The 12,820-nt window shown below is 36.9% G+C and overlaps 1 long non-coding RNA gene across 1 annotated transcript in view; it reads right to left on the bottom strand.

The window, feature by feature from the left end:
* Nucleotides 1–415: 415 nt before the first annotated feature.
* Nucleotides 416–12,820, bottom strand: part of LOC113843746 (uncharacterized) — a 32,481-nt gene continuing 20,076 nt past the window's right edge. The window contains exon 5 of the long non-coding RNA XR_011809601.1: nt 416–6,541. This is a non-coding gene — a long non-coding RNA (uncharacterized lncRNA). The remainder of the gene's footprint in view (nt 6,542–12,820) is intronic.

Raw genomic sequence — 12,820 nt, forward strand, 5'->3', positions numbered from 1 at the left:
CCTTAGAGAGCCTGACAATGACAAACCGGATTCTAAAGGAAGACGTGCGTGAAGAAGGAAATCATGTTGCCTTGGTCCTCCTGCTCTGTTCAGCTGAAGAGCACAAGACCTGGGAAAATCATTCCAAACACATCTTGGAATTATGAAAATGAGGATCCTGTTGGGCGTATTTGTTTCATATGACTAGAGAATAGTCGTTAGTATTAGGACAGGAAAACAACAAGTTATAATGCATGCTGTTTTTCTTTAAGAGGTTTTATTTTGAGTTGAATTATAAACACAAGGACATCTGGATAATGATTTCACTCGAGTTTATAGATTGTGAGACACGGAGTTCTTGAGGCAGTCATTCTATTGATTTTACCCACCTGTATTTAAGGAGAATTTTCTGTTTTGAAAAAAAAAAAAAGTTTGGATTCAGAATAAAAGTTCTGTTTTTATTTAACAAAACAAGAGCTGCTTTTGCAAACAAGAATAGTTCTAAACAACCTTAAACTGAAACAACAATATACTAAATGCAGTAACATAAAAAAAGATGTAGAATGTAATTTGGTGCTAGCACCTTCCGTGGAATTATCCAGAAGAAAGCCATAGGGAATATATAGTGTTCCCAGACTCTTCTGCATGCCTTTTTTCACATAATCCACTGTCCATGTCACTGAGTATGTATTTACTTTATTCAGTACATCATATGCCTTCATAAGGAACTTTTTCATGGTAAAACCTATCTGGTTATGCACCTTGATAGACTCTCTGAAGCAAATAACTGCCATCAAATGAATCAGTTTCAAGTGGAAGAAGTCTTTGATTTTATCACAGACAGTAATTTTTCCACACTTGTAATCAATCTTCTAGTGTGCTACAGGCGATAAATACATTTCTATTTCTTCTAACCACAGGGGCTAAGTACCTTCTCATCTCTTCTTTTGCCAACATCTTCTGCTTCACAGCTACCAACCAGTTTTTTCTTCCCTGTAGATTTTGGTACTTCAGTTTTGGACCATAAAAATGGCTCATATGCCAGAAATCTTAGCTTTCAGCTGTATCTATCAGTCCTATAAGTTAATATGTTTACCTGCAAACTTTGCATCACAAACATTCTTAAGCCGTCATGATTTAAGCCATAATTTATAGCTTTCAGTTCCTTGACATACAGTGAAGGAGTGTGTTTAATTTCCATCAGAATTCACCCCATTGCTTTCATTGGGTAGGTTTTGCTCAACACATGTGGGGCTTTGATGCTGACTGAACTGTTGCTGCATGGAGAGAGCAGCAGCAGATCTGAATGACCTCCTTTATACAGTAAAGAACTGTGATATTTTTGTGTAAGTACCAAGTGAAGAGAATATAGGATCCCTTGTACTAAACTTAGAAAGAATTAATTCATATAGGATGAATTCTGTCAGATGTGTATTTGCATATGCACATTTCTGGAACACTTGACTTTTTTCTTGTCATTATGTCTAATTAATTGTAAACAGGCAATATTTTTACATAATGTGCCATGCGATGTGTGCTTGGGAAACATTTTTTTTTAGCCAAACACGTCTGTAGAATTTTATATGGGGCAGCAAGGAGATGGAGTCCTTCCAAAGTAAAGCAATTACTGAAGACTTTGCTGTAAGAGAGACTGATAGTGGCTTATCTTGCCTATTATACTGGAACTGCAATTGCTGCACTAAGAAGCTGGGCTGGCCCAGAGCCAGCCTAAGAGAAAGGGGACACTGTTAAAGCAATCTGAGATGAGACACTTACTGTGTATGGAGCCACTTACAGATAGGCAGCTTCAGATGGATGCAGGTAATAGAAGATAAAAAAGTTGGAGCAGATGTAAAATGACTGGGGTTTAATGAAGATGTTTGTGAGAGGAAATGATCCTTTTTTTTCCCTCTTTTTTTTCTTTTCCTTTTTCTATTTTATTTATTTATTTTTAGTGTATTTTTTTCCTAAAAAATGATGTTTTCTGAAAATAGAAACTTTCTTTGGAAATGTGTCAGACTTGAATAAGGAAACTGCAATGCTTTCTGAAAATAATGGGAAGAGGGGGATAATAGCTAATGACCATCTGATATGTTTGTTGTTAGGACACTTGGGCTCTGAAAGACCTTGGAGGACTAATTCACAACAGTCCTTCTGTATTGCACAGGAGGTGTCTGACAGCCAAGTGAGTGCTGGGAGGGTTGCCTCCATGAACCAGCATTTATACAAAGCAGAGCAGATCCATGGAGACATACCTGTGTAGTGATATTAAACTAAAAGAGGGTAGATTTAGATTACATATCAGGAATAAATTATTTACTCTGAGGATGGTGGACACTAGAACAGGTTGCCCAGAGAAGCTGTGGATGCCCCATTCTTGGAGGTGTTCAAGGTCAGGTTGGATGGGGCTCTGAGCAAACTGGTCTGGTGGGAGATTTCCCTGCCCGTGGCAGGGGAGTTGGGACTGGGTGGTCTTTAAGGTCCCTCCCAACCCAAACTATTCTATGATTCTTTGAATAAACAGTAACAGGTCATTACCTTGTCTTGAGCTTTAATGAGGTTTTCAAACTCTGTCATCTACATGCACGATGGCATATATTGATGTGTACTTTGAGATCTGCCCTTCTCTGCAAGGGTCATTACTGGTTTGCCTTCAGGATTATGGGTGAGCTTAGCAGTGAATCTCATATGGTCCCTGAACACAGACATCTCCACACATAGCTGTGTAAAAGGTGCTTCTTATTGCTGCAGGGGGAAATTCAACAAACTCGTACCATAAAATTTTTGTTCCACCTAAAGAGCTTACTTCTTTGACCCTGCATTTACATGTGAAATCTCACAGCATTTCAGAACAAGGAGAAAACAGTTAATCTCCCAGCACCCTGCATTCCAGCCAGCCAAGGGAGTGCAGGAGACAGGGAAGGAACCACACCCAGTATTTGATAGGTTTATAGCTTAATGCATTATTTCAGATAGTGGGATAACTCTGTCATATATTTGGGTACAGGGACTTAAATGATGCTAAAACAATTTGATCAGGTTACTCTGAGATGCTGCTTGACAACTCAACCTAGGGTAAACTGCAAAAAATACCTTTAAATTACCAAAATATTTACTTGAGTTGCAGGTTCCAAAGGGTCTGGTAATATAATAGTAGTATATATCTAAAAACACATAATAAAGAAACTTGGTAAGAAGGTCCCTGACAGGACAATGGGGAAAGCAGAATGGAGTTAAACTTCCTAATAATATAATTTCATTACAAAGCAAAGCATTAATAGTGTAAACTATATTGAGCCTGTGGGGCAGGGGGAGAAGGATGAGCTCCTGAAATGACTATTTTGTCTGTATTCTGTTAAAGTTATTGATCCTTAGTTTAAGTTAATTTTGGTCCTTAGTGCAAGTTAATTTCAGCAAAATAGGAGTGTACATGGGATGGAACCAGGAACTCTACCAAGAGAGGAAATATGGTATAGTATAGTCTCAATATAACTCTGACACTGTCAGCATGGGAAAATACTTTAGTAACTGCAGTGCAATCCTTTGCAATACCATAACTTAGAAAACAAATCTTTTTCCTGTTCATGGCAGAAGGTATGTTGAAGAAGCTTGTAAAATCCTAATGCATTATTTCTGTAAAGTAAATCCATTACTATGCAAGAAAACACTCCTATTTAACTTATCTAGTAGTTGCACACAGGGCTTATTCAGTTAATAAAAATGCTGGCCTTCATTTTGTTCTTACATCCTCATTATCAAACCCATCAATCCTCATTCCTTTTAACCCCCTTGTGGCACTAACTGAACATTCAAGCTGTCCCTCTTGTATTTTCAGCACTGAGTATAGGTTAATAAATTATTAGTTCAATCTTTTATTTTAATCATATAGTTCAATACACTGTAAACTAAGGAAAACCATTGCCTAGAGCAGAAAAGTCATTTGATTTCCTTAATGGCTGGTAGAGCACTCTCAGATAAGCTTCTAGCTAGCAATGACCAGAACATACAAAAGGCTTGACCATATTTCATTATTGTTTCTCATTAGTTGCTAGATGAGATGTTGAAAAGTATTTTTTCAAATCATGTGGAATGTAATGATTTGTAGTTTAATTTACCCCAATTTTGACTTGCATTGTTATTTTCTGGAGTACTTGAATACATTGGATTCTGTGGGGTGTAAAGGTATTTGAATTTTGTTTGGGTTTTGCTTTTTCTTGGTATTAAACAATAAAATAAGAGCAGTCCTCATCTACCTACATTATTTTTCCTAACCTAAGATATTGTGGAGGAATAGAACAGAGGTTAATGTTACACAGAAGCTGCAATGCTGTTTCTGAAGTAGTATCATGTTTTCAAAGTGTGCATTACTTTAAGAAGTATTACTATATCCATTCCTTTTACATTTCCTCTTGAACGTAAAAGCAATTTCACAAGTGAGTGATGAACCTGTCTGACTTCAAATTCAGTTTAGAGAAAGTCTCACCCAAAATTTCCCAACTATAGCCATTCCTGCTAGGGGGTAGGGGCCTCTAGAGTCTTTAACTCACATCTCAGCTCCACTTTTTCAGAAATAATCAAATATGTTATAAAAGAGGGAGCATCAGCTCCAGAGAGCTTCCAGACTAATTGATAGGAGGTAGGAAGGCAAGAAGGATTGCAAGTCTGTAGCAGTTACTAAATACACAGCTTTCCCATCCTCCCCATAGTCTGTCCACTTTTGCTGAAAGGAAAAGGAGGGCTTCCAACTGAATGCGCAGTACGTCCTTTTCAGAGACAAACTTGTTTTCATTTAACTAATTAATCCTTGATACAGTACACTACTGAAATGTAACTGTGAAAATTTTGCAGTGTTCTCAAGACAATCCTGCAGTAACATGATTTAAATGCAATAAATCACGTACAAATAAGCCCTACTATTTCATCATCTTCTTGCAAGGACACTTTTCCCTGGAGAGGGAACATGACCAGTATAAACAAAAGTCTGCTTCTTGCAATATCAAACGACAGAGCAAATAGAAATAATTCTGTTAAATACCTCTGAGCAAGACAGAGTCTTTCCTCAACCTGGCAGGAGACCTGTTGGCTCCAGTGATACTATTTGTAGGCACAGCCACACAAGCAGGGATTATACAGCTCTGTGAGAGAGCTAACCGGGACTTTGTCAGAAATGTTTAACATCTATCACAGTGACTAATTTCTTTCCTACCCGCACTGCATAATAACACATGGGACATATCAGTTCAGAGGTCAAGAAGACCCAAGTGATTTTGCCAGTCGGGTACTATGTATTCTTTTTTTTGTTCAGTACATCTTCCATTAGAAGAGATTAATATGTACTGTTTCTATATAAAATAAAATGAAAGAAGTGGCTTTTAAAGGCCCATTAGAGACCAAGAAAGCTAGTGATGGCCTGAATGCAGCATGAATCATTAGTGTCCCTGAACCTTCTGGCTCCTCCATAGTAAACAGCTACTTTTATAAGTGAAACAGAATATGTAACTTGAAAAAAACCTTACTAATGACAAGTGGTTTGTGCTTGTGTGTTTTTGTTCTTTGTAGTTTTGGTTTCTTTTTTACTATTTTAGTCCAGTACTCTTTTCTTGATGTTGTCAAATTACTTTCAGCTCAGAATTACTAAATGGGATTTTTTTTTAATTGGTCAAGTAGCTTTGTGCTTTTTTATACAAGAAGGATCTCTTGTATGAAAGAAAGGTGCTCTGTGTGTGTGAGGTGGAAATGGATGAGAAATAGAGTTCTTGATACTTTTCTCTACGCTAGCTAATCTAGAAAGAGAACAGTAACAAAATTATGCTGGGGTTGTTTGATAATGCTTTAGTACTATCAGAAGTAGAGAGATTTTATGCTTTAGATGAGTGTTTGAGTTGTAGCAACCCTCTGCTCAGATCCTAGGGTTGTTCATTTTAAATGCTATGCCTTGCTTAGAGGTAATTTCATTGGAATTTACCTCTGATCTTTTTAGTTGTTTAGGGCTGTATTCTGAAACACGTGGACATTTCATCTGTGGGCTCACAAAAGCCAAGAACCTACAGGTAGAGCAGAGGTAGAGTTTAACATGAGGCAGACTTCTACAAAGCTGTAACATCAACAGGCAGCACGACACATGCAGTTCTGGCACTGTAAGAGGAGGTGAGAGTGTCATTGTTTAATTAAATTTAACTGAAAATTTTGTATGAATAAAAAAGCAGATGTACACTTGAGTTCTCTGAATATGAATAAGTAATGTCCAACTGTTTCCAAGTGTATTTCAAGGCATTGTTTGGCAGCACAAAGTTCATCTCAGGTGAACTAGAAAAAAAATATTTTCTGGTTTTCCCAAAGCTTCTGTACTAGTTGATTCATTGATCCATATTTAAGTACACAAGCTTGAAAGCTAAACTGACATGTAAAAGACAAATACAGTGACTGCAGTTCACATGAAGCCATTTATGCCTAGATTGACATTCTGATACTTTCTTTACACTACCTCTTTTGGCAACTCTTCTTCTGTCCCCAGGATGCTCTCAAACTTGTTAAGTTAATGCCTCATTGTCAGGATCTGTAGCTGTATCAAAACAATACATGGGTATGTGAGTCAAGGATTGTTGTGGATTTGACTGTTGCCCAAAATTAAAATGGCACTGCATGAAGTTTTTCTTTATTAATTATATATATATAAATATATATATATATGAAGTTATTTGCAAGTACAAATGAAGCCTTACCCATGAGTGTTATTGGTATCTTATTTAGCTGAGCAATTTATAATACGGTCACCCCTAGTGCAAGAGGTTCTCCAAGATTAATTAAGTGGTCGTGGCAGAACTTATGCATTCATAGCAAGGTAGTTTGTTCTGTGCCTGTTTGATTGTGCTGCTTATTATGCATGTCACTGGATAGTGGTAAAATTGCATGTAATAATAAAGCCATAAGTTGTATATTACTGCAGAAGGAGTAAAGATTAGAGTGTCTGATGCATCTGGTCTCAAGGGGAGAAGGTGAAATTATTTTGTGAATTCTCTACACCAACAGCTTTGCAATAAACATTTAATGCAATGTTGAAATAGTCCATTGTAAGCGTAACTCACTCTATAGGCAAGAAGGAAAGAGTGAAAAAAGAAGCACTAACAATTGTATTTAAGAGAGAAGAAAGAAAAATGATCAAAAGCAGACAGCCATGCACAAGGGACATCATGTCATTGTAGTCAGTAAAACTGAAGAGAATCACTATGATTAGAACAGCATCAAGAAATCTGAATGTGATCTCATCCTGGTGCTGTGAGCTGCTGGGATTGCAGAGGAAGAATGAAATTTGAAGGCATTTGATTTTTGCAGAGAAATCTTTAAATTCATACTGCCAGTGTTTAAAATGTATTTTAGAGCAATTTAGTTTTGGTAAAGATCAGTTTTTCAACTGACGTTATTCATAGACTAATAACAGAGCATCTGTGAGATGTGACATACCCAGTTATTACATGCAATTGTGTGAAAAAGCTGAACGTCTAATTTGTATGAAATCAATGGAAGTTGTAAATGTTCTGCTTCTTACAGAACTGGGTTTTTATATGGAAAAAAACCCACGATGTTAAACAGTGTGACATTCGCCTTCCCTATCGTAAATGTTTGTGGAAGAAATCTATAGTCAGCTCTGAAGTGAACATCACGTCTTTGTTAGGATTTGGGGGGATAACATGATAATTAAAATGGTTTATTATCCTAAGAGAAGAAACATATCATTATTAGCATGTAGGCTTATCATGTCTACATGTTGCTGTTTGAAATGTTAGTGCAACACCATTATTCACTGTGAAACTTCAGGAATCATCTTGGTATCACCTGCTTCTTGCAGGAAGGGCACAAGCAATAGAGGAGGAAATCTACCTGGATTTTGTCACCTACAGCATGATCTCACAGTACCCTGCACTGCTGGCAGCTCTGGGTGAAAAGCTTGCCAAATGGAATTGACACAAAGATTATTGTTTAAGATTGGTGAAGCTAAAAAAAAAAAAAAAAAAAAAAAAAAAGTGGTAGTCATTTGTTAAAATTGAAGTGTTATGCTGGAATATCTTGATTTGTTTTCCTAAGATGATTTTGTTGAGGTTTGACACCATTTTGCATGGTTAGGCTTCTCAGAAGAAGAACCAGTCTAAGAAAATGTCATCTGAGATGGGCTTCAGTAAAGTTTAGATCAGATGAATTTGGCCTTTATAGATTGCATGTTAAATTGGAATGTTTCCGTTTTTTTTTCATAACATACTAATTTTGATTTGGAATGTATTTTCATCTTTGTGTTTTTCATGTTTTAGTGTTTTGTTTATTTTAATTATAACATCCAGAATATAAATTCAGGTCTCAACCTCATGACAGTAGGCATTAAATCTGTGATATAATTTTTGTAGATTTCTTATAAGTTCCTCTCTAAAACTTGGCTAATAGCTTTGCCACAATAATTAACTGTTTGAATTTCCTGGAGCTCATGTAGGGCAGTTGCAACCTACTGAGAAATGTTGAAAGAAATAGAATCAGAAATTATTGTGAGAATTATTGTGAGCATAATTAGTAAATAAAATGCACCTAGTCCATTTTATTTAGTCCACTAACATGGCAAAATATTTGCACAGTGGCCATTGTATGTTTTGATTCCAGTTTTGTAGAGAATTTTATTTCAGAGAAGCAAGCTAAAGGATGGCTACAGCCTGGTTCCACAGCATCTAACACATGTAATGGTAAAATCTAGGCAGCCTGGTATCTTTACAACAATCTTCTGTCCTTAGAAATATCACTTTTACTAAAGAGTAATAATACTCTTAATAAAGACTTGAGATCTCTTCCTAAAGTTATTCATAAAGTTATTCATATCCAGCTGTGTGATACGGTCACCTTTCATGTCCATTTTGGTGGCTTTTCTGTTTCTCAATGTGATCTAAGTATTTTCCAGTTTTTTAGGTAATTCAGACCCCTTCTGTTCCTAAAGGTGACAGTCTTGATTAGACGAGGTTAATTTAAAAGGCAAAACAAATCTAAGTATCTTCTTTAAATTTATGTGCTGGGTTATCATAAACTACGCCACTGTAACCTTCCAGACATATTATAAGCAAGTCATGCAACTACTAGAAGCTAATACAGAAGACCTTCAGCTGAAAATGTCTTTAAAGGCTACATATTCTAAAATTACTTTTTTTTACAAGATACTCTTAAAGTTAACTACTAATGATACCCAAGACCCAACAAAATACATTACAGAGCTATCATGGTAGCTTCTCAGCAACTGAGCATATACATACAAAATAGAACCACTGTATTATTAGGTACCTACATTTTTTTGATTTTACCTAATCTTTAGCTGAATTTTGAGATAGCCAGAAATGTTACAATATGTAAAGGAGACTAATTTACTTTGTATAAAAGCATCCTGAGCATCAGGGGACCATGTTCATATTTTTGATTCATTAAATGAAACTCTTCTCTTAGCCGTATGGCTTTTGCAATGTTATGGAATTAACTAGATTTTCTCTTGGCTCCTAAATCAGCAACAAATGGCAGTCAGCATAGTCCTAATTACAGACTGCTGTAGGAGAGAGAGCAAATGCAGATTCAGTTTGATTTACATATTGAATAAAGCTCATTTTGCGTTTCAATAGTTCTGTCTCCTAGATCTCTCTAGGCTTGTTTTATTTCTTGTTTTCTCCTTGGTGTTTCATGGTTTCAGTGTTCGTATGATTTTATTATCACCTGTTTGCTCCAGCACACTTCAGTTAAGGGGAGTGGCATCAACCTAGACAGCTTCTGAGGGGTTTTGTTTGCAGGCTCAGACTGCCTATCACCTCCACCTTGGGACAAGGCACAGCTGCACACACCTGCTCCCTGGTTTCCATGGGAAGAAAGCTCAGGTGCCCATTGGAGATGAGAGCTGCAGCATGCTTCAGCAGGTTCTGATATCACCACTTGGGGAACCACTTCTTCCAGAGGTGCTACTTCGTGTCTCATCACAAAGAACACAGAAAAGTGCACTGTTCCTATTTCCCTGCTTGTCAATGTCAACCAAACCCAGAAACTGTGAAATATCATGCAAGTAGTTGTTCTGCTCTTTGCAGTTCAAATTCTGAAACCAAGGCTATGCTCAGGAAAAGTTTGTGCAAGAGTGCTTCTGCATCTTTCATCTAAATAGGCTGAAAAGCAAAAATAAGCTATCCACATTGCTAATTATCTGTTAAGCTGCAAAGCACTTCCGAATGCTACAAACTGCCAGTTGATGTTTTTGTGAGAAACATAGTTTGAGTAAAGCACCAGGGCACTCTCTGTGTTGCCAAATACAGAGTGGTAGGCAAGCCATAACCCTTATGCTGTACACCAGCACACACGCAGGTTTCCTGAGGTTCTGAGATACAGAAGTCACAGACAGATGTTAGATCTCCCTCAAACTAGTAATAAAGGCATCTCACTCAACAGTCATATTTTGCGATCATCCTAGGGAACAGTTCCACCAATAAACATAGAAAAATGCGTAGATAGTTTTGAGTTACCATTAGGAACGTTGTTTCTGCACAGAGAGAGTATGTTAAAAGCCTTCGCCATTTCCCCTACGTGGAACTCAGCTTCAGATGCTCGGCAAGTTTGCCAGCCAGCTGGGATGCAGGTTCTCCCACTGGTGTAGTGCTTGGCAGAAGCAGGAATATTACAGGCAAGTCTCAGCTAATTCATAGTCCCTTGGGTCCTGCAACCCTTTCACATCAAAGAATACAATGGCTTTTGGATCACAAGCTAAATCATCCTTAGATTTATTATTTCTTAACATCACATATGTTCATCCTTTACTGCAGTGTCCTTTGATGCATTCTTTGTGACTTAACATATTTTTATTATGAAATGAAAACTTATTCAGGAACAAATTCAGACACAACTTCTCATTTTTAAATTCTTTTCAGGTTCATTGCAATTGCGTTCCCTAGTAAGTTGTTACCATTCTTGCTTACTCCTTATAAAAATACATCAATACTATTAAAATTTAATATACCAGAATTACTATGGAATGCTCTAGGCTTTTATTATCATGCTTCCTCATTTCAAAAATGTTTTTAAAAAGCCTCCATGTAAGCATCAGTTTGGGGAAATGTTATTTATCAAAACTTGATTCACTGAGTGATGTCTGACAGCACCTGCCTTTCTGTGGTCCCTTCCCAAATTTCAGTCAGAGTTCTAGGCAAGAGGGACACTTTTTCATTTCCATTTCCAAAGACAGCATTTCAAAAACTCATTTAAGTCCCTGCCATCACAACTTCCATCCAAAATAACTGATATGTAGACGTAATAGATGAATAGATACTACTACCTGGACAGTAGTATACATGAAAGTTTGTATGGTCAGAGTGTCATTCAGTGTATGTGCAGATGTTACTTTATGGTAAAGTAGTATAAACTATCTTCCTAAAACATTTATTTCCACAAAACAATAACTTTGGTCAAAACACACGATCTGAGCTCACATTACTCTCAAGCCAGCTCCTCATCTTTCTGTGGTACCAGAGGACTTGTACATGTAATGTGATGCCTCAATTGTGTAAGCATCTGAAAAGCAGAGGTAACTCGAAGATACAGCTAGGGGTATATTGTACTAGTTCAAATACCAGAACTTTCTTATTTATAATTCTATTCACTAATGCATTGGGATTCATCCCCAAACCTCTGATTAGACATTTAAAAGCAATAATCACTTTGGATTCTTTCTTTAGGAGTTTGCATAATTAATTTACTCTTATTTAGTTGGAACCTAACTCACTTTTGGTCATCAATGGTCCTGGATGTGGAGACTTTACATGAGAAATGCTGTTGATCTGATGCAGACAAATCATTTTAATTCATGCCTATCTGGAATAGCACTGTGGAAAACTGCAAGTAGGAGTTAAGTGACAAGTGCATAATTAGGTTCAAATTGCTTGAACATTTATATGAAGTAAAACAGTCAAATATCAAATAATGAAATAAAAGCTTTTAAGGAAGACTATCAATATTTAAATGCCATGACTGCCAAATAATCATTAGTCATTTTATGTCAGCTAAAATATAGGAGTGAATTTTTGACAGTGTCTCCTGCATTAATTTAGATTCAGCCAGGATGTGAAAGTAATATTTCATGAAGACTAGAAGCAGCTTTTCCACAGAGTCTTACCCAGGGGTGCAATAAAATAGGATCTAGGGAGAATAAAAAACATCTTCCAGAAGTTCTCTGTTTTGGGGTGAAGCCAGGTGGAGCAAAGAGCCTTATGAAATATCATGCCTAGGCACATAACTCAGAGCTGTTAATGACACTATGAGGGCTAGACGCTTATGTGTTAGGAGGAGCGGTGCTGAGCTTTTTGGTTCCTAAATCCCCGGTCTGGATCTATCAGCTTAATAGAGTTGACTTTGAATGCCTCAAAATAGCTTTGAAAATGGAAGGAATCATTAGAACATCACCTGCATAGGAATGAATATATCTCTAAGATAGTATTTTGAACAGATGCCAACTTTTGCTGGTGAACAAAATATTTATTTTAATCCACCATGAAATTGAAAACACACAAGTAAAATGGTATGGTATAATAACATAGAAAAGGCAATCAATCATTGCAGCTATCTAAATTTATATTCCTTTATAATGAAATAGGCAATCTAGAAGAAGACATTAAAGATGCAGTGGGTAAGTGTCCAGTGAAGATGTTTTTTGAACTATGTGGGGCACTGAAGATAGAAAGCAAAGACAATGACCCTGCAGCAAAGCCTTCACGAGACAGAAAGGTGTCAGAAACTTTTGCTCACTGAGTCCTCCCTCTGAAGTTAAGGCGTCTGCTTCTTTGCAAGTCCTTCC

This window comes from Anas platyrhynchos, chromosome 5 (assembly GCF_047663525.1).
Source record: "Anas platyrhynchos isolate ZD024472 breed Pekin duck chromosome 5, IASCAAS_PekinDuck_T2T, whole genome shotgun sequence".
NCBI lineage: Eukaryota > Metazoa > Chordata > Aves > Anseriformes > Anatidae > Anas > Anas platyrhynchos.